The sequence below is a fragment of the Lutra lutra genome, chromosome X, assembly GCF_902655055.1.
Source record: "Lutra lutra chromosome X, mLutLut1.2, whole genome shotgun sequence".
Lineage (NCBI taxonomy): Eukaryota > Metazoa > Chordata > Mammalia > Carnivora > Mustelidae > Lutra > Lutra lutra.
In genome coordinates this window covers 47,299,405-47,323,416 of record NC_062296.1, presented here as the reverse complement: position 1 = coordinate 47,323,416, position 24,012 = coordinate 47,299,405, and the positions used below count along the sequence as shown (strand labels likewise).

At 36.3% G+C, this 24,012-nt stretch overlaps 1 pseudogene; it reads right to left on the bottom strand.

The window, feature by feature from the left end:
* Positions 1–1,515: 1,515 nt before the first annotated feature.
* Positions 1,516–23,225, bottom strand: LOC125091473 (40S ribosomal protein S11-like; annotated as a pseudogene).
* Between the last annotated feature and the right edge of the window lie 787 nt (positions 23,226–24,012).

Below are 24,012 nucleotides of genomic sequence, written 5' to 3'. Positions count from 1 at the left end.
TATTCCATTGTGTATATATACACCACATCTTTTTTCTCCATTCACCTACTGATGGACACTTAGACTGTTCCCATTATTTGGCTATTGTAAGTAATGCTGCAATAAACATGGGGATACACGTATCTCTTTGAATTAGTGTTTTTATATTTTGGGGGTATATACCCGGTAGTGAGATTACTAGATTGTAGGTAGTTGTATTTTTAACTCTTTGAAGAATCTCCATACTGTTTTCCAGAGTGGATTTACCAGTTTGCATTCTCACCAACAGTGCAAGAGGGTTATTTTTCTCCACATCCTTGCCAACACTTGTTATTTCTTGTGTTTTGATTTTAGACTTTCTGACAGGTGTAAGATGATATCTCATTGACTTGTATTTCATTGATGATAAGTGATATTGAAGAATGTACCCTTTATATAATGTGATTAAGATGACTCTTTATCTTGCAATCTTTCTCCTCCAAACATGTAACCCTAGTCTAGTCATGAGAAAAACATCAGACAAATTCTGAGAGAAAGAATTCCTACAAAATATGTGACTAGTACTTTGCAAAACTGTCAAGGTCATCAAAAATAAGGAAAGCATCAAAACAATCACAACCAAGAGGAATTTAAGGAAACATGGCAACTAAATGTAATGAGATATCTTGGATGGAATCCTGGAACAGAAAAGGCATTAGTTAAAAAGTAAGGAAATCTGAATGAATGATGGATGTTAGTTAATAATTAGATATCAATATTGGTTCATTAATTGTAGCAAATGTACCATACTGATAAAAACCATTAATAATGAGGGAAACTGGGTGCAAGGTATATGGCAATTCTTTATATTCTCTTTTCCATTTCTTTTAGTAAGTCTAAACTCTTCTAAAAAATAAAGTGTATTAAAAATTAGGGCTCTTGGGTGAGAGGATTCTGGGAAGATGGTGGAGTAGGAAGCATCAGGAATCTTCCCTGCTAGACAATTGCACTGGCAGCAACTGTCTGATGTAACTATTTTGAAATTCTGGAGTGTATTGAAAGATCAAAACTTCCAGGGGAGCGCTTGCATGGGAAATTGAAGTTAATTTTGGTCAATTTCAACTCTTAAGAGCGGGCACCCATTTCCTATCCCCAGCCACAGTCAGGCAGCTATGCCTGTGTTCCTGGAGCAGCTTGCACACAGCTTGCCAGAGCAAGATAGGCAAAAATGATCATGTTCTCCAAATATCAAGGATCTGCCTTCTTATCATCAACTGTTTCTTTGACTCACAGAGGTACAGACAAAAAAGCAGTGCCCATTGTTGTTGTATCTCCTTGCATTTTTGCAAACCTCACCCCCTTTAGCTGAAGTGATGCCCAGTGGATTTAAAGGACTTGTGGTCTTTCCTACCTCTCTCCCTGGATTTCTCTCTTTTTCCTCTTTTGAGGGGCACACGTTAGAGGTAAGGACACTTAAACACAACTACATATACGTGGGGAAATTAGAGAGTGAGCATGCATGCCCAGGGAAAGGCTCAAAAAAGACCTGAGAAGACCTTAAGTTTCTACCACAGGCTGAACTTCAGCATAGAGACAGCCTAAAACAACATCATCATCATCATCATCATCTTCATAGCAAAAGACAGCAAACCCTGTGGAAGGGGGAGAATCTGATTTCCAGAATTACCACATTATTCGATTCAAATGTCTAGTTTTCAACAACAACAATAAAAAAAATCACAAGGCATATAAAGAAAAAAAAGTATGACCCATTCGAAGGAAAAAAAAATAAACAGAAATTGTTCCTGGAAAAGATTTGATGACAAATTTACCAGAAAATAAGCATCAGTCTTAAGATGTTCAATTAATTAAAGGAAGATTTGGGGAAAGTAATAAGAATAATGAATGGACAAAATGGAAATATCAATAGAGAGACAGAATATCTAAAAAGAAACCAAGAAGAAATTCTGGAGCTGAAAAAGTACAGTAATTGAAATAAAAAATTCACCAGAGGGATTCAAAGGCAGATTTGCACAGGCATAAAAAAAAATCAATAAACTTCAAGATGAGGCAATGGAAGATATTGTGTTTGATGAACAGAAAAAAAAAATAATGAGAAGTGAACATGAGCCAAAGGGACCTGTGGGCTACCATTAAGAAGCTCAACATACACATTGTGGGAGTCCCAGAGGAGAAGAGGGGGGAGAGGAGCAGAGAGAACATTTGAAGAGATAATGGCTGGAAACTTCCCAAATTTGATGAAAGACTTGAATATAAACATCCAAGATGCTCAATACATTCCAAGTAAGATGAACTCAAAGGGATCAAACTTTCAAATGCCAAAGAAAAAGAGAGAATCTTGAAAGCAGCAAGAGAGAAGCAACTCTTCACATACAAGGGAATCTTCAGTAAGATTATCAGCGTATTTCTCATCAAAAACTTTGGAGGTCTTGGGGCGCCTGGGTGGCTCAGTGGTTTAAGCTGCTGCCTTCGGCTCAGGTCATGATCTCAGGGTCCTGGAATCGAGCCCCGCGTCGGGCTCTCTGCTCGGCAGGGAGCCTGCTTCCTCCTCTCTCTCTGCCTGCCTCTCTGCCTGCTTGTGATCTCTCTCTGTCAAATAAATAAATAAAATCTTTAAAAAAAAAAAACTTTGGAGGTCAGATGTAGTGACCTGATACATTCAAAATGCTAAGGAGAAAAAAAATCCCATCAACCATGGATTCCATATTCAGTAAAACTCTCCTTCAGAAGTGAGGGAGAAATTAAGACATAAACAAAAGCTGAGTGAATTTGTTACCACTAGACTGCCCTGTAAGAAATCTTCTAAAACACTAGGCAGTAGCTTGAAGCCATATGGAGAAATAAGGATTTCAATAATAGACAATTATAAAAGCTAGTATTATTGTAACTTTGGTTTATAACTCCACATTTTTCCACATAATTTAAGAAGTTAACACATTTAAAAAGATTATTAGTTTATGTTTTGTGACACACAGTGTATAAAGATAAGATTTTGTGACATCAACAATCGAAAGGAGTGGAGACAGAGTTGTGAAGGAGCAGAATTTTTGTATGTTATCAAAGTTAAGCAGTTATAAATTGAAATTATAATGTTATAACACTAGGATGTTAATGCAATCCCCTTGGTAACCACAAAGAAAATTGCCACAGAACATACATAAAAGGAAATGAGGAAGGAAATTAAACATTTCACTACTAAAATCAACTAAACATGAAAGACAGTAATGCAGGCAATGAGGGACAAAAGCTTTAGACATATAGAAAACATTGCAAAATGACAGAAGTCCCTCCTTAACAGTAATTGTCTTAAGTGTAAGTGGTTTAAGTTTGTCAAAAGGCAGAGATTGAAAGAATGGATAAAAACACACAATCCAACTATATACTACCTACAAGAGATTCATTTTATTTATTTATTTATTTAAAAGTTTTAATTTTAATTCCAGTCAGTTAACAGTGTTATATTAGTTTTACAGGTATAATATAGTGATTCAACAATTCTATACATTATCCAGTGCTCATCACAAGTGAACTTCTTAACACCTATCACTTATTTAACCCACTCCCCCACACCCCTCCCCTTTGGTAACCATCAGTTTGTTCTTAGAAGAGACTCATTTTAAATATAAATACACAAGTACATTGCACATGAAAGCATGGAAAAAGATACCATGCAAATTGTAACCAAAAGAGAGCAGGGGTGGCCATAATAGCCACCCTGCTCTCTATTAAATAATAGACATTATTTAATTTTTTAAAACTTAAAAAAAAGATTTTATTTATTTATTTGTGAGAGAGAGACAGAGTACAAGTGGGAAGAGGGACAGAGGGAGAAGCAGATTCCCTGATGAGCAGGGAGGCTGACATGGGGATCAAACCCAGGATCCTGAGATCATGACCTATGCCAAAGGCAGATGCTTAATTAACTGAGCCACCCAAGAACCCCCCAAATAGACTTTAAATTTAAAAAAATTACAGGAGACAGAAAGGTCATTATGTATTAATAAAATATTTAATACAGTTATATCTTATTGGCCAATGTATAGAGAAACAAGGATAGAGAAATGAGCCAATGCTAGAGAAGCTGTCCAAAGTACAGAGAAATGTCCTGGAGTCTCTCTTCCTCTCAACCATGGACGCTTTTCCCCACGAGGCTGGGAGCCAGGAAAAGTAGAAGAATAGTTTTGAGGGCAAACAGCCAGGAGCAGCACAGACCTCAAAAAGCTGCACCCCAGGGATCAGAGTGAACCAGAAGTAAAATATCCTTTTCCTTTATAGCTTATTAGACCACATTTTAAATGCAGATGACTAAAAGCCACTATATTCATAACAGAGTTCAAGTTAGACCATCTGGAACTATGTTGGAAGACTTAACTTTGTGATTGATTGATAACTGGCCCAATATCATTTTTCCCCTACTTCTTCTTGCCATTTACTTTTAGAGCCACGTATTTTGTTGTCCTTTAGATATTCATAGAAAAACTTTTCTAGGGTTTTTTTAAAGAAACATGATTAGAAAACGCATAACATACAATTTGCCATCTTAATTGTCTTTAAAGTGTTTAATTAAGCAGTGTTAAGTATATTTGCAGAAACTGAAAGAATGGATTAAAAACATGATCCAGTTAGAAGTTTTTCATCTTAAAAAACTGAAATTTCATACCCACTAAACAAGAACTCTCCGTTTCCCCCTCTGCTCAGTCCTGGTAAACACCATTTTACTTTCTGTTTCTATTAATTCCTCAGGGATTTTATACATGCACATGCATACCCACACAAGAACAGAGACATTAAATCTAATTGACAAAATGTTAACATTTGTTGAATCCACATAGTATGCATAGAATGCACTGTATTATTCTTCCAGCTTTTCTGTGTTTGAATTTCTTCAAAATAAAAATGTGGATAAAAAGTAATAGAATATTTGGGAATGACAAAAATAGTAGGGATAAGATAAAACTGGACATTTCCAGTCAAACAAAAACTGGAAGATTTTGCCACCAGAAGACTGGAACTAAAGGAAGTTCTGGGGGCCCCTGGGTGGCTCGGTTGGTTAAGCGTCTGCCTTCAGCTCTGGTCATGATCCCAGGGTCCTGGGATGGAACACTGCATTGGGGCTCCCTGCTCAGTGGGGAGTCTGCTTCTCCCTCTCTCTCTGCTCCTCCCCCTGCTTGTGCTCACTTGTGCTCTCTCTCTCTCTCTGCTAAATGAATGAATGAATGAATGAATTCTTAAAAAAATAAAGGAAGTTCTAAAGGATGATATTCAAGAAGAGAGAAATGACATCAGATGCTGGATCAGATATAAGGAATTAATGAAGAACAGTGAAAATTTTGTGCACTGTTGTGGAAATAATAATGTCAATGACACTAGTGATGAGGATGATGTATTGTTTGAAGGTAGCAGTAATTCAGTTTTTTATTTGGTGAATGCCTAAAATGAAGAAAGTTCTCTACATATACTGGTGATGAAACATCTTGCTCTGAAGGCAGTGATTTCCTAGGCTTTGAGGATAAAGATAAAAACTTCTCAAAGATAAAATAAAAATAAAAATCTAGTATGGCAGCTCCTCAAAAAAATTAAAAATAATATTACTATATGATCCAGCAATTCCACTTTTTGGGATATATCCAAAATAATTGAAAGTAGGGTCCTAAAGAAATATTTGTATGTAGCATATATAATTCACAACAGTATTGTTCACATTACCTGAAAGCTGGAAGCAACCAAAGTACCCATCAACAGATGAATGAATAAACAAAATGTGGCATATACATACTATGGAATATTATTCAGCTTTAACAAGGAAGGAAATTCTGACACATATTATAATATGGATGAACCCTAAAGACATTATGCTAAGTGAGTAACCCAGACAAATAAGGGCAAATTTAACAAGACTTAACAAAATGAAAAGCAACATACAAAATGGGAAAAAATATTTGCACACTATGTATCTGATAAGGTTAATATCCAAAAATATACAACATTTATACAACAAATTAAATAACAAAAAATAACCTGATTAAAAAATGGATAAAGGACCTGCATAGATATCTTTCTAAAGGATCATGAAAATGCAAATCAAAACCACAATGAAATATTATTATGTCACAGTTAGGATTGCTAATATAAAAAAGAAAAAAGATAACAAGTGTTGGCAAGATTGTGGAGAGAATGGAACCCTTATACACTGGTAGAAATGTAAATTGATACAACCATTTTTTTTTTTTCAAAAAGAATTAAAGTAAAACTACCATGAGATGCAGCAATCCCACTTTGGGGCGTATATCCAAAGGAAATGAAAACAGGATCTCAAAGAGATATCTGCACCCCCATGTTCACTTCAGCATTGTTCACAGTAGCCAAGACATTGAAACAACCTAACTGTTGCCTGGGTGAAGAAAATGTGGGTCATGGACATGAAAAGTATAGCATAAAGAATATAGTCAATGATATTGTAATAACAGGGTATAGTAACAGATGGTGATTACACTTATTGTGTAATATTGAGTAGTGTATATAATTGTCAAATTAATATGTTGTACACCTGAAACTAATATAATATTGTGTATCCATTATACTTTCATGATAAAGAAAATGTGAATATTATTTGTCATAAAAAAGATGGAAATTCTGCTATTTGTGTCAACATGGATGAAACTGGAGGACATTATATTAACTGAAAAAACACAGAAAAAGAAAGACAAATACTGTGTGGTATCATCTATACATGGACTTTTAAAAAATAAAGAAGTAAAATCACAGAAACAAATAGTAGGATGATGGTTACCAGTGGCTGGGAGGAGTGACATATGGGGAGATATTGGTCAAAGGGTAAAAACATTCAGTTATAAGATGAATAAGTTATGAGGATCTAATGTATAGCATGGTGACTGTAGTTATAATACTGTATTGTGCCCTTGAAACTTACTAAGAGAATAGATCTTAAGCTTGCTTACCAAAAAAAAAATTCAGGTGATTGTGAGGTGATGTGTTCATTAATTTGATTGCAGTAATCATTTTATAATGAATATGTACCTTAAATCATCAGGTTGTACACTTTAAATATATGTAATTTTATGTGCTCATTATACCTTAAAAATCTGGGGAAAATGGCTGCAATGGTAAATAATATGTTATGTGAATTTTACCACAATTAAAAATAAATAATAATAAAAGTAATACTTCTAGTTGTATCTCTAGTGGTAGGTAAATGAATGCTGATTTGTTATTATTATTACTGTATATATTAAAATATGCTGTATGTATATTTCATGATAACAATTTTCAGAAAATAATTTATAGAGATGTAAATTTTTCCTAGTTGACAATTTAACAGGATCCCAACAAATATACTTACACGGTTTCTTTATTTGATTGTTTTTTGAACTAAACAAACAGATACCTTAGATCATGTGGAAAAATATACATATGAAAAGATGCAGAAAATCTCTGAAAAAGAAAAGAACTCATTTGTTCAGTGTTGTTTAATGTGAAAGGGTGTTGGACTTTGTCATACTTTCTCTGCATCAATTTTTCTGGATCAATACTCATAAGGGTTTTCCCCCTTAATCCTTTTAATATAGGTTATATTAATTAATTTATTTTTTAAATTAATTCTTTATTTTTTCAGCATAACAGTATTCATTATTTTTGTATATTAATTTATTTTTGTATGTTGCATCACCCTTGCATTTCTGAGACATTCCTCACGTGGTCATAGGTATAATCATTTTCCTACAAATTCTGTCTTTTTAGGTTTGTTCAGGTAGTCTATGTCTTCTTGAGTCAGTTTCAGTAGTTTGTATGTTTCTAGGAATTTGTCCATTTCATCTAGGTTATCTATTTTGTTGGCATATAATTGTTCTTTGTATTCCCTTATAATCTTTTTTATATGTAATAGGAAAAAAACATCTTGGAGAGAAAGATGTCTTCTTATTTTCCTTTGTTACACATGATACTTCTTAGACCTAAAACTAAAAGTCCCTGGCTTTCTTCCAGACAATCTACCACTTACTCAACACAAATCATGGTATGTTGACCAACCTTAGGTCATTTGTTTAGTGTACAATATTCTCACTCATAGTCTACTTTCCCTAAGTCTGTTATGGATTGTGGTAAAATCAGGGATGCAGAGACTTGAGTAAAATGCTCTAAATAAGAATTTGTAAAGAAATCCTATAAGGCTAGCTGCAAATTTCTCAATAGAAACATGGCAAGCCAGAAAGGAGTGGCATGATATATTCAATGTGCTGTATGGGAAAAAATATGCATACAAGAATTCTCTACCGAGCAAGACTATCATTCAGAATAGAAGGAGAGATAAAGAGTTTACCAGACAAAAACTAAAGGAGTTCATGACCACTAAACCAGCCTTGCAAGAAATAGTAAAGGGGACTCTTTGGAAAGGAAAGACCAAAAGTGAGACAGACAAGAAAGAAAGAGAGACAACCTCCATAAATAATAAAACGGGTGATAAAATGTCACTAAATACTTATCTATCAATAATTATGCTGAATGTAAATTAGCTGAAACTAATGCTCCAATGAAAAGACGAGGGGTGTCAGAATGGATTACAAAATAAGCCCCATCTATGTGCTGCCTACAAGAGACTCATTTTAGACCTAAGGTACCTTCCAGTTGAAAGTGAGGGGATGGAGATACGTTCATCACACAAACTGATGTCAAAAGAAAGCTGGAGTAGCAATACTTATATCAGAAAAACTAGACTTTAAAACAAAGACTATAACAAGAGATGAAGAAAGGTGTTCTATCAAATAAAGGAGGACAATCCAACAAGAAGTACTAACAGTTGTAAATATTTATGCAACCAAAATGGGGACACCCAAGTATATAAAACAGTTAATAACAAACATAAAGGAACTTATTCATAATACCATAATAGTAGAACTTTAACACCTCACTTACATCAATGGACAGATCATCTACTAATAGAAATTCAGCAAGGAAGGGCTTTGAGTGACATACTGGACCAGATGGACTTAAAAGATACACGCAGAACATTCCATTCTAAAACAGCGGAATACACCTTCTTTTCAAGTGCACATGGGGCATTCTCCAGAATAGATCACATATTTGGTCACAAATCAGGCCTCAATAAACACAAAAAGATTGAGATTATACCATACATCTTTTCTGAACATAAGGCTGGGAAACTAGAAATCAACCACAAGAAAAAATTTGGAAAAAACATGAAGATTAAATAACATGATTCTAAAGAATGAATGGGTCAACTGGGAAATCATAGAAGAAACTAAAAAAACATGGAAACAAATGAAACTGAAAACACAGTGGTGCAAAACCTTTGGGATGCAGCAAAAGCAGTACTAAGAAGGATATATATACCAATACAGGCCTACCTTAAGAAGGAAGAAAAATCTCAAATAAATGGCCTAACCTGATACCTCAAGGAGCTGGAAAAAGAACAACAAATGAACCTAAAGCCAGCAGAATGAAGGAAATAATAATGATTAGAGTGGAAACAAATGATATAGAAACAAAACAAAACAGAAAAAGAACAGATCAATGAAACCAGGAGCTGGTTTGTGGAAGGACTTAATAAAATTGATTAACTCAGAGCCAGACTTATCAAAAAGAAAAGAAAAAGCCCCTAAATAAGTAAAATCACAAACAAGAGAGGAGAAATAAAACCAATACCACAGAAATACAAAAAATTATGAGACTATTATGAAAAACTATATGCCAACAAAGTGGACAACCTGGATGAAATAGATAAATTCCTAGAAATATATAAACTACCAAAACCAAAACAGGAAGAAATAGAAAACTTGAATAGATGAATAACCACCAAAAGAATTCAGTCAGTAATAAAAAATCTTCCAACAAAAAAAAAAGTCCAGGGCCAGAAATTTTCATAGGGGAATTCTACCAAACATTTAAAGAAGAGTTAATACCCATTCTTCTCAAACTATTTCAAAAAATTGGGGCACCTGAGTGGCTCAGTGGGTTAAAGCCTCTGCCTTCGGCTCAGGTCATGATCCCAGGGTCCTGGGATCGAGCCCCACATGGGGGTCTCTGCTCAGTGGGGAGCCTGCTTCCCTTCCCCTCTCTCTGCCTACCTCTCTGCCTACTTGTGATCTCTGTCTGTCAAATAAATAAATAAATAAATATTTTAAAAAAACTATTTCAAAAAATAGAAATGGAAGGAAAACTTCCAAATTTGTTCTATGAGGCCAGCATTACCTTGATACCAAAACCAGATAAAGTCTTCACTAAGAAGAACTCCAGGCCAATATTCCTGATGAACATGGATGGAGAAATTCTTAGTGAAATACTAGTAAACTGAATCCAACAATACATTAAAAGAATCATTCACCACAATCAAGTGGGATTTATTCCTAGGTTGCAAGAGTGGTTTAATATTTGCAAATCAATCAGCAAGGTACACCACATTAATAAAAGAAAAGAACCACATGGTCCTTTCAATAGGTGCAGAAAAAGCATTTGACAAAGCATAATATCATTTATGATAAAAACCCTCAACAAAGTAGGGTTAGAGGGAACATACCTCAACATAATAAAAACCATCCACAAAAACCCCACAGCTAATATAATCCTTAATGGGAAAGAACTGAGAGTTTTTCCTCAATGGTCAGAAACCAGACAGGGATGTCCACTCTCACCATTGTTACTTAACATAGTACCAGAAAGCCTAGCCACCAATCAGATAATAAAAAGAAATAAAGGAATACAAATCAGCAAGGAAGAAGTAAAACTGTCACTATTTGCAGAAGACATGATACTCTATACAGAAAACCCAAAGGTTCCACCAAAAAACTGCTAGAACTGATAAATGAAATCAGTAAATTTGCAGGATACAAAATCAATGTACAGAAATCAGTTGCATTTCTGTAAACAATAATAAAGCAGCAGAAATAGAAATCAAGTGATCAATCCCATTTATAATTGCACCAAAACCCATAAGATACCTAGGAATAAACCAAACCAAAGAAGTGAGAGACCTGTTCTCTGAAAACTATAGAATGCAGATGTAAGAAATTGAAGAGGACAGAAAAAAAAAAGGAAAGACATTCCATGCTCATAGACTGGAAGAACAAATATGGTTAAGATGTCTATATTACTCTAAACTATCTATTAAATCTAATTACATTTACTATAAACCCTATCGAAACACCAACAGCATTTTTCACAGAGCAATCCTAAAATTTGTATGGAACCACAAAGACTCTGAATATTCAAAGTAACCTTGAAAAAGAAAAGCAAACCTGGAGGCAAAACAATTCCAAATTTCAAGTTATATTACAAAGCTGTCATGATCAAAACAGTATGGTACTGGCAGAAAAATAGACATGTAGTTCAATGGAACAGAATAGAAAACTCAGGTATAAACCCACAACTATATGGTCAATTAATCTTCAACAGAGAAAGCGGCACTATTAAATGAGGAAAAGATAGTCTGTTCAACAAATGGTGTTGGGAAAACTGGACAGCAACATGCACAAGAATGAAACTGGACCACTTCCCTACACCATACACAAATATAAATACAAAATGGATTAAAGACCCAAATGTAAGACAGGAAATCATTAAAATCCTAGAGGAGAACAAAAGCAGTAACCTTTTTGACCTTGGCCATAGTAACTTATTAGATATGTCTTTCTGAGGCAAGGGAAGCAAAGCAGAAATAAACTATTGGGATTTCGCCCAAATAAAAAAGTTCTGCACAGTGAAGGAGGTAATCAACAAAACTAAAAGGCAGAATGGGAGAAGATATTTGCAAATGACATATCTGGTAAAGGGTTAGTATCCAAAATATATAAAGAACTTAGAAAACTCAACACCTACAAAATGAATGATCTAGTTAAAAAATGGGAAGGAAACATAAATGGACATTTTCCCAAAGAGGACATACAGGTAGTCAACAGACACATGAAAAGATGCTCAATATCACTTACCACCAGGGAAATACAAATCAAAACTACAATGAGATGTCACGTCATGCCTATCAGAATGGTCAAAATCAACAACACAAGAAACAAGTGTTGGTGAGGATATGGAAGAAGGGGAATCCTTTTATACTGTTGGTGGTAATGCAAACTGGTGCAGCCACTCTGGAATACAGTATGGAGGTTTCTCAAACAGTTACAAATAGAATTACCCTATGATCCAGCAATTGCCCTGTTGGGTATTTATCTAAAGAATACAAAAATACAAATTTGAATGGATACATGTACTCCAATGTTTATAGCAGGATTATCTACAATAGCCAAATTATGGAAATAGCCCAAATGTCCATCGACTGAGGAATAGATAAAGAAGAGGTGGTATGTATGTATATAAGTACATACATACATACACACAATGGAATATAACTGAGCATTAAAAATAACAAAATCTTGCTATTTGCAATGATGTAGATGGAGCTAGAGAGTATTATGCTAAGTGAAATAAGTCAGGGAAAGACAAATGTCATATGATTTCACTCATATGTGCAATTTCAGAAACAAAACAAATGAGCATAAGGAAAAGAAGACAGAGGCAAACCAAGAAAGAGACTCTAAACTATAGAGAACAAACAGATGGTTACCAGAGTGGAGGTGGGTGGGAAGATGGGTTAAATAAGTGATGGAGATTAAGTAGTGCACTTGGGTGAGCACCAGGTATTGCAGTGTTGAATCACTACATTGTACACTAGAAACTAGTATTACACTGTATATTAATGAATTTAAATAAAAACTTAAAAACAGTAAAAAAAATATGGTCCCTTAAATGAGTAGTTCTTCTTGAATGTTCCTGGAGACTCAGGATCATACAATCTATTTGATACTGTTCTAAATTCTATTCAGTGATGAAGTAAACCTTACTTTCAGCTCACAACTTACGTTTTAAAATTGTTCTAATTCTTGTTGTTTTTGAAATACAAATTTGATGATAGTATTGTGGTTATGTTTAAAAAGGAAAATCCTTGCTTTTTAGAAGTACATATGGAAAAATATCAAAATTTTTACAGAAAATTATGTCTGGAGGGGAGTTGCAAAGATGGTGAAGGAGTAGGGGACCCTTTTAAAAACCAGTCCTCTGATCACTCTGAACACCCACATAATCAGTCTGAGATGTAAGAAGATATATTTGGATCTCTACAAACAGAGTATCTCAGGTGGTTGGTCTCGAGGTATGAAGCAGAAAACCGTGATTCTGCGGGCAGATATCAGAAGATAAACAGAAGGGGGAGGAAGACTCTGTCACCGGAGTGCAAAAGCCTCCCATGCTGGGGACCAGACACAGACTGGAAGACTGATAGCAGTGGGGAAAGGACTTTAGGGCAGCCCCCCGACACTGGAGGGGCTGCCCTGGAGCTGCCCCTGGAGCTGTGGGGGCATGCATGTGAACTGGGGGTCGCTGGTGGTTTTAGAAGAACAAAGGGCAGAGACATGCTTGGACCTGGGAGCTAGGGCTGTGAGTTCTGCTGTGGGGTGCACAATCAAGGACGCTGTGGTTTTTAGCAGCACAGACACAGAGACAGTGTGGCCTGGAGAGCTCACTAAAGAACAAACTGTGATCTCTCTGTTCTGAGACAGAGCTTTGGATATGGGCATTTCTGCTCTGACTCTTGGAAGAGATGTGGAAAGCCACCAGAGAAAAAAAGCCCCTTCAAAACCAGTTTTTACTGAGCCCATCCCCCCCATAGGGGGCAGGGCAACTCTGCCCAAACAGGGTTACCTGAATAACAGTGTGACAGGCCCCTCCCCCAGAAGACAGGCTGGAAGAGCAAGAGGCTGACAACCCTGAGGTCCCTATAGAACAGGTGCATTTTGCTTGGGTTGTGGCCATTAATATGGACTCTCAACCACCCCTCAATAGAATGACTAAGAGAAGGAACTCCCAAAATAGGGAAGACTCAGAGACTGTGACCTCTGCCACATAAATAATGGATATGGGTATAAGCAAGGTGTCAGAAATAGACTTCAAGGTAATAGTCATGAAAATGATAGCTAGGATGGAGAAAACCATTAATGGTAACATGGATTCTCTAAGGGCAGAAATGAGAGCTGATCTGGCAGAACTTAAAAATGCTATCAAGGAGATCCAATCTAATCTAGATACTCTAAAATCTAGGGTAAATGAGGCAGAAGAATGAATTAGTGATCTAGAAGACAAACTGATAAAAGGAAGAAACAGGCGGAGATCTGGAACAAACAGCTTAGAAGACATGAAAACAGAATTAGAAAAATAAATGATGCCATTAAACATTCCAATGTCAAAATTATTGGGATCCCTGGGAGGGGTTGGAGAGAGAGAAAGAGAGAGAGAGAGAGGACTAGAAGATATATTTGAGGAAATTGTAGCTGATAACTTCCCTAATCTGGGGAATAAAATAAGCATCCATGTCCTAGAAGCAGACCAAGATCCAGAAGGGACCTAGACCCCTCCCAAGATCCAGAAGAGCAGACCAATGCCCTGGCATGTAATAGGAAAACTCGCAAATCTTAGAACCAAGGAAACCATCTTAAGGGCAGTTGGGGGAAGAGATTCCTTATGTACAGAGTGAGGAACATCAGAATAATGTCAGAACTGTCCACGGAGACCTGGCAAGCCAGAAAAAGTTGGCAAGATGTATTTAGTATATTAAATGAGAAGAACAACCAGCCAAGAATTCTTTATCCAGCAGGGCTCTCTTTCAGAATGAATGGAGAGATAAGGAGTTTCCAGGACTGGCAAAAACTGAAAGAATATGTGACCACTTAGAAGGCCATGCAAGAAATATTAAGAGGGGGGGCGGTTCTATAAAAGGAGAAAGACCCCAAGAATGATATAGAACAGAAATTTACAGAGAAAATCTATAGAAACAAGGACTTCACAGGCAACATGATGACAATAAAATTGTTATCTTTCAATAATCACTCTCAATGTGAACAGCCTAAATATTCCCATAAAATGGCACAGGGTTGCAGACTGGATAAAAAGACAGGATCCACCCATATGTTGTCTACAAAAGACTCATTTTTGAACCTAAAGATACAACCAGACTGCAAGTGAAGGGATGGAGAACCATCTTTCCTGCCAATGGACTGCAAAAAAACAAAAAACAAAACAAAAACAAAACAAAAAAACTGGGGTAACAATTATTATATCAGACAAATTAGACTTTAAGCTAAAGACTGTAGTTAGAGATACAGAAGGGCACTATATCATTCTTAAAGGGTCTATCAAACAAGAAGATCTAACAATTGTAAATACCTATTCCGCCAACATGGGAGTAGCCAACTACATAAGCCAACTGTTAACCGAAATAGAGAGACATATTGCTAATAATACATTAATAGCAGGAGAGCTCAACACTCCACTCTCAGCAATAGACAGATCATATAAGCAGAAAATCAACAAAGAAACAAGAGCTTTGAATGACAGACTGGGCCAGATCGACTTCATAGATATATACAGAACATTCCACCTTAAAACAACAGAATACCCATTCTTCTCGAGTGCACATGGAACTTTCTCCAGAGTAGATAACATACTGGGTCACAAATCAGGTCTCAACCAATACCAAAAGATTGAGATTATTCCCTGCATAGTCTCAGACCACAATGCTTTGAAACTGGAACTCCATCACAAGAAAAAGATTAGAAGAAATTAAAATACTTGGAAGCTAAAGACCATCCTGCTCAAGAATGTTTGGGTCAACCAGAAATCAAAGAAGAACTTAAACAATTCATGGAAAACAATGAGAATGAAAACACATCATTCCAAAACCTATGGGGTATGGCAAAGGCAGTCCTAAGGAGGAAATACATATCCATCCAAACCCTACTCAAAAAAATAGAAAAATCCTGAATACACAAACTATCTTTACACCTTAAAGAACTGGAGAATCAACAACAAATTTAGCTTAACCTGGGCATGGGAGGGGAAATAATTAAGATTAGAGTAGAGATCAACAAATTATAAGCCAGAAATACAGTAGAATACATCAAGGAAACTAGGAGCTGGTTCTTTGAAAGAATTATAAGATCGATAAACCACTAATCAGACTTACCCAAAAGAAAAGAGAGGAACCCAAATTAATAAAATTATGAATGAAAGGGGAGAGATCACGACTATCACCAGGGAAATAGAAACAATTATCAGAAATTTTTATCAATAGCTATGTGCCAATAAATTAAGCAACCTGGAAGAAATGGATGCATTCCTGGAAACCTATAAACTATCAAGACTGAAAGAGGAAGAAATTGACAACCTGAATAGACCAATAACCAGAAACAAGATTGAAGCAGTGATCGAAAACCTGCCAAAAAGCAAAAGCCCAGGGCCTGATAGATTCCCTGGGGAATTCTATCAAACATTCAAAGAAGAAATAATACCTATTATCCTGAAGCTGCTTCAAAAAACAGAAACAGAAGGAAAACTTACAGATTCATTCTATGATGCCAGCATTACCTTAATCCCCAAAGCAGGCAAAGACCCCATTAAAGGGGAGAATTTAAGACCAACATCCTTGACCTATATGGATGACAAAATTCTCAACAAGATCCTGGTTAATAGGATCCAACAGTACATTAAAAGGATTATCAACCACAACCAGGTAGGATTTATTCCTGGGATGCAAGTGTGGTTCAACATTTGTAAATCAATCAATGTGATAGAACACATAAATAAGAGAAGAGGCAAGAACCACATGGTCCTCTCAATTGGTGCAGAAAAAGCATTTGACAAAATACAGCATCATTTCCTGATTAAAACTCTTCAGAGTATAGGGATAGAGGAAACATCCCTCAATTTCATAAAATCCACCTATGAAAAACCAACAGTGAATATCATTCTCAATGGGGAAAAGCTGAGAGCCTTTCCCCTGAGATTCAGGAATATGACAAAGATGCTGACTCTTGCCATTACTGTTTAACATAGTACTAGAAGTCCTAGCAACAGCAGTCAGACAACAGAAAGAAATAAAAGGTATTCAAATTGGCAAAGAAGAAGTCAAACTTTCTCTTTTTGATAAAGAGATAGAGATATGTGATACTCAGAGCTATCTCATGACACTTTATGTGGAGAACCCAAGAGACTCCAACCCCAAATTATTAGAACTCATACAGCAATTCAGTAATGTGGCAGGATACAAAATCAATGTACAGAAATCAGTTGTTTTCTTATACACTAACAATGAAACTATAGAAAGAGAAATTAGAAAATCACTTCCATTGACAATAGGACCAAAATCCATAAGATACCTTGGAATAAACCGAACCAAAGAGGTAAAGAATCTTCACCCTAGGAACTACAGAACACTCATGAAAGAAATCCAAGAAGACATCAAAAGATGCAAAAACATTCCATGCTCATGGATTGGAAGAATAAACATTGTTAAAATGTCTATGCTGCCCAGAGCAATCTATACTTTCAATGCCATGCTGATCAAAATACCATCAGCATTTTTCAAAGTGCTGGAACAAACAATCCTAATATTTGTATGGAACCAGAAAAGACCCTGAATCATCAAGGAAATGTTGAAAAAGAAAAACTAAAGCTGGGGGTATCACGTTGCCTGACTTCAAGCTTTACTACAAAGCTGTGATCACCAAGACAGCATGGTACTGGCACAAAAACAGACACATAGACCAGTGGAACAGAGTAGAGAGCCCAGATATGGACCCTCAACTCTATGGTCAAATAATCTTCAACAAAGCAGGAAAAAATAACCAGTGGAAAAAATAGTCTCTTCAATAAATGGTGCTGGGAAAATTGGACAGCTATGTAGAAAAGAATGAAACTCAACCATTCTCTTATACCATACACAAAGATAAACTCAAAATGGATGAAAGACCTCAACATGAGGCAGGAATCTATCAAAATCCTAGAGGACAACATAGGCAGTAACCTCTTCAACATTGGCCACAGCAATTTCTTTCAAGACATGTCTCCAAAGGCAAAGGAAACAAAAGAGAAAATGAAATTTTGGGACTTCATCAAGATCAAAAGCTTCTGCACAGCAAAGGAAATAGTCAACAAAACAAAGAGGCAACCCACAAATGGGAGAAGATATTTGCAAATGACACTACAGACAAAGGGCTGATATCCAGGTTCTATAAAGAACTCCTCAAACTCAACACCCCCCAAACAGATAATCATGTAAAAAAATGGGCAGAAGAAATGAACAGACACTTCTCCAAAGAAGACATACAAATGGCTAACAGACACATGAAAAAATGTTCATTATCATTAGCCATCAGGGAAATTCAAATCAAAACCACATTGAGATACCACTTTACACCATTTAGGATGGCAAAAATTGACAAGGCAAGAAACAACAAATTTTGGAAAGGTTGTGGAGAAAGGGGAACCCTCTCACACTGTTGGTAGGAAGGCAAATTGGTGCAGTCATTTTGGAAAACAGTGTGGAGGTTCCTCAAAAAATTAAAAATAGAGCTACCCTATGACCCCTCAATTTCACTTGGTATTTACCCCGAAGATACAAATGTAGTGGAAAGAAGGGCCATATGTACCCCAATGTTCATAGCATCACTGTCGGCTATAGCCAAACTGTGGAAAGAACTAAGATGCGCTTCAATAGACGAATGGATAAAGAAGATATGGTCCATATATACAATGGAATATTACTTAGCCATCATAAAGGATCAATGTGCAATTTTTGCATCTTCATGGATGGGACTGGAAGAGATTATGCTAAGTGAAATAAGTCAAGCAGAGAAAGTCAATTATCATATGGTTTCACTTATTTGTGGAACATAAGGAATAGCATGTAGGACATTAGGAGAAGGAAGGGAAAAATGAAGTGGGGGGAATCTGAGGGGGAGACGAACCATGAGAGACTGTGGATTCTGAGAAACAAACCGAGGGTTTTAGAGGAGACAGGGGGGCAGGAATGGGTTAGCCTGGTGATGGTTATTAAGGAGGGCATGTATTGCATGGAACACTGGGTGTTATATATAAACAATGAGTCATGGAACACTACATTAGAAACTAATGATATACTATATGGTGACTAACATAACATAATTTTTTTAAAAAAGGAAAAGAAATACGTGTCTGGAATTTGCTTCAAAATATTCAGAAGGTTGGAGTGGGGCAGTGATGGTGAGGAGGATGAGTGGAGATACAGAAGAATGAAGATTGACCATGTGTGATAATTGCTGAAGCTAGGTGATTGGGTTCATTTTGGTATTCTGTCTGCATTTACCTGTGCTTAGTGAGTAATTAGTAAAGCAAAATTTTCTTTCCCTACCCTGCCAGGATTCTCCTCTAACAGCCTCCTGGCTCGGCACATTAGAAACCGCCTCAGGCTAAGTATGGTATACATTAATTAACTCATGGCAAGTGTATATAGAATACAACTAAATATAGCTCTGATGGTGCTGTTGTTAGTAATGAATCAACACTTTGAAGATCTTGAAAATGTCCCTAGTGAATGCAGTGCATCCTGTTCAACGTATGGAGCCCGAGTTTCCTACTGGAGAAATGTCTACACTTCTCCTCTCCATAACTCCTTCTACACTTTAACCCCAAGTCCTTTGCAATTATGCCATAAAATCCCAATTGCAGTAGGTCTTGAAAGGAGACAGATGTCACTCAGAATGATTGAAAAATGATAGAATCTGGAAATTTCAGTTAGAGATGGTGGACCAAATAGTCCAGAAAACTCACAAAAATGACAGTAATGGGATATTATGAAGGTATAAATATACTAGAATCTAGAGGAGACAAATAATGGCAACATAATTTTGGAAGAAGGAAACAATGAAACTGACTTTGCACATCTAAATCCCAAACAATGGAGAAAACTGAAAGGTAATCCAGTTCACCCTGAGAAACCCCCTCAAAGGTCAGGAATTGGCAGCATCCAGTACTTCTGAATATGGGAATGAAGATGATGATAAAAACCATAGGGAGATGGAGAGGAGAAGGGAGTTGAGGGAAATTGGAAGGTAAGATGAACCATGAGAGACTATGGACTCTGAAAAACAATCTGAGGGTTTTGAAGGGGCGGGGGGTGGGAGTTTGGGGGAGCCAGGTGGTGGGTATTATGGAGGGCACATACGGCATGGAGCACTGGGTGTGGTGCAAAAACAATGAATTCTGTTACGCTGAAAAGAAATTAATTTAAAAAAACCCCAAGCGTTGATTGTCTAAATTTTACCTAATATCAGTTAGATCCCTAGTTTCCCACCCCATTGAGCACAGTCAGCCAACTTCCTTTCTTCTATCTTGGCGAAAGATTGGAGATTCATTCTTCAGAGAAGGTAAAACAATTTCTGGAGCAGGGAACCCAGGCACAATTGAAGTAGCAAGTACTACACTTAGAGTAGTATAATTCATTTACATGAAAGTTTACATACTCATTATGGACACCCACCTCATCCCAGTCTCTGAAATTACTGCTCTTTAGATTTACTACAGGGGAAAGATTGGACAACACTTTGTGAGGAATCTGATCACCCCTACAGAAAAGACTAAATGATACCGACATGGGAAGTTGCTCCCAAAAATAGAGCAATCAGAATACCCTACAGAGTAAATTAGTCTCTAAATCCCATCCATGTGCACAGAACTTCTAACCAGCTTCCTAGTATTCAAATCTTAAATACAAGTAGTCAACCAAGGATCACCAAGCATTTGAAGAAACACAATCTTAAATAATAGAAAGACAGAGGACCAAAACCATCAAACAGAGAAAGTAACTTTGGAAAAAACAGAGGCCATACATGAAAAGGAAAACTTAAAGAAATCTAAACATTCCATTTCTCTAACATTTCTTTAGCATATTTATTCCATAGTTCAGTCTTCCTACTTTGGGACCTACTTTATCACCTCAACAAAATCCTGAGCCACCTTAGATCTGGTGTGTGCTAGATCTTCCTACCTCTAGTAAATTTCTCATGTATGTGTCTTACCTACCTAGAAGCAATTGAACTTTCTTTTAAAAATTTGCATCATAATTAAATATTTAGGAATAAAGGGCCTTGACATCTGCCATTTATTCTCAAATGGTTTAACAACAACAACAACTTAAGGTTTATGGAATTCCCTGTACCATTAGTGCAACGTTAATACAGAAATCTTTTATAAGTTTTACATTACATTACATTTACATGAACGTTTTCATTTGCAAAAATATAAGTTTTATGTTTAAAAAAAAACAAAAGGTAAAAAAACATTGTGTTAGACAACATATATGTACATACAGCCCCGTGTGGCCGCCTTCCCTTGGGATTTACCATAGGAAGTTTTATTTAGAAACTGCTTATCAAGCACAGTTCCAATTTTCCATTTGAAATACTGTCTCTTGAAGGTCACTGCTCCCAGTGATTCTTAGGGAAAGAATTCAGCTCTTCATCATATCCCTCTCCCTTTCAGAGAATATTTCAAACAATATTACTCATGACGAGTTCATCTCAATTTCTTTGTGATTTTTCTAACAATCTGAATGCCAGAAAGGGACATTTCTTGGCTCAGATTTAAAGCATGCTTAGATTTAGGTAGTGTTGAATATGAGTGTACAATTTCATTATCATGGAAAAGTCCCCAGAAGGGGACATTATAAAGACTGCACCCATAGGGTCCAATTGTTGCAAGGAGTTTTATTCAAGGAAGATAGTCAAAAGATCTTAAATAATTTAAAAATATTTTACATTTTTATCTTGTGTCCCTTTCAGAATATGAAATAGAATCCAATTTATACATGCCAGCAATACTTTAAAAAAACTTTTAATTTAAATTCAATTTAGTTAACATATAATGTATTATTAATTTTAGGGGTAGAATTTAGTGATTCATCAATTACATATATAACACCCAGTGCTCATTCCATCAAATGCCCTCCTTAATGTTCAAGACCCAGTTATCCCGTACCCCCACTTAACTCTCCTCCAGCAACTCTGTTTTCTGTAGTTAAGGGTTTCTTATGGTTTGCCTCCCTCTGTTTTTATCTTATTTTACTTTTCCTTCCCTTCCACTAGGTTCATCTGTTTTTTCTTTTCTTAAATTTGACATATGAGTGAAACCATATGGTATTTGTCTTTCTCTGACTGACTTATTTCACTTAGCATAACAACCTCTAGTTCCATCCACATCATTGCAAATGGAAAGATTTCATTCTTTTTGATGGATAATATTCCAGTGTGTGTGTGTGTGTGTGTGTGTGTGTGTGTGTGCGTATACATATATATACATATATATATGTATATATATATATATATATATATATATATATATATATATATATATCACATCTTCTCAATCTTCTAGTTCTCTATTATGTAGGTTAGCTTAGCTTTTCTTTTTCCATACTTCATCTCCTTTGCCCACCTTTGAGATACTGTCCTCCTCAGTTTATTTTTCTATTTCTGCACTGCAAAAGTGTAAGAACTCACCTGGTAGGAAATTAGTCTCCTGGTTGAGGCCGCTAAGCTGGAAAGATTCCATCTCTTTACTTACTTGAGGAAGAGAGAAAAATTGAGAAACCTGACACCTTAATAATTTTTGCCCTTTCACTTAAGCAAAAAGGGAAAAAGCATCCAGGAACCAGTCTCTAGGACAATCCAAGTAATTCCACCTGGCAGTCCTTTTCCTCAGTGGGGCTGCTTTTAACAGACAATACATGCAGAACATTTTTCACATATTACTCTTTAAAAAACTATTTATTAAGGTTTGAAATGCAGACAAATATGAAGAAGAAACAAAATATAATTCAATGTGCAGATATACTTTCAATAACAGTATTTTTTTCTTGACTGGGAAAAAAACTATTTTGTTTGGAAGTGTGGGCAGATATCTAGTCTCAGAACTCTGGAACTGCTTTTTGGTGCCAGCAGCCTCAGTGCCCTTGAGCATGTTGAAGCTCACAGTCTCTCACAAGGGCTGGCACTCACCGCCTGTGACAATGTTGCCAATGTTGACATCCCCGAAGCAGGGGGGCAGGTGCATGGATATGTTCTTATGGCATTTTTCGAAGCAGTTGTACTTTTGGATGTAGTGGACGTAACCTTGGCAGATGACAATGGTCCTATGTATCTTCACTTTGGTCACCACACCAGACAGAATCTGCCCTTGGATGGAGACATTACTAGGAAAGGGGTATTTCTTGTCAATAACATCTTGAAGCCCTGACCATTGTTTTTGTACTATCATGAGAGCTTCTTCCTACCAATTCCTCCAAGCAGGCCCCTCTTCTTATTTTGAAAGATGGTCAGTGGCTTTTGTTGGGCATGCTAAGTGGGAATGTCTGCCATCTTCCTGGCCACCCAAAGATAGTATTTTTAATAATAAAATAAATACATACCTATGTCCAGAAAATTCAAACAAAAAGGATAAAAAGAAGTGTTTTCCTTCACCCATCCTGCTCCCCAGTTTTTCTCCTCAAAGGTAAAGGAACTGATAACAGTTTGTTGTGTACTCTTCCAGAAATACATTAATGCATATGTTAGCATATGTGTAGCCCATAGCATCATCTCAAAAGCTCTAGACAATAATGTAGTCCAGAAATTCTTTTCCTAAATCAAGGTGATAGAAGAAAACTAGTGACAATGTTTAACTATACATGAGCCTTGTGCTCTTGTAAATTAAATGTAGTTGAGAAATCCCCTCACCCTTTTGTGTTCTGAGAAATAGCTAGCCACAAAGGTCTACCCTGCCGTCATGTATCCCACTCTGCTTCATAACTTAAACAAAATTTGCTGTCCACATTTCCTCATGGCTCCTTTGTTTATCTGCCTCTATAACACCCAGGCCCCTTTCCTTTTCTTTGAGACACTCTTCCACAGAAATGAACATTTTCCTTATTGCACTAGCCTGAATTTAAAAAAAAAAACTCTTTAATTGTCCAGTTCATTTCTCTTTCACATTAATGTCAAAGAAAAATTATTCTGGCACTTGTTAAAAATGGTAAGGAAGACTTCATTCAAGTGCTTATTGTAATGGGAATGGTAGTCAGTGGGTAGAAAATTATTATGAGGAAGCATCAGAGGTAAGGGAAGATTCTGATTTGACAAGATTCTTGGTAAATGAAGGCTAGTTTGA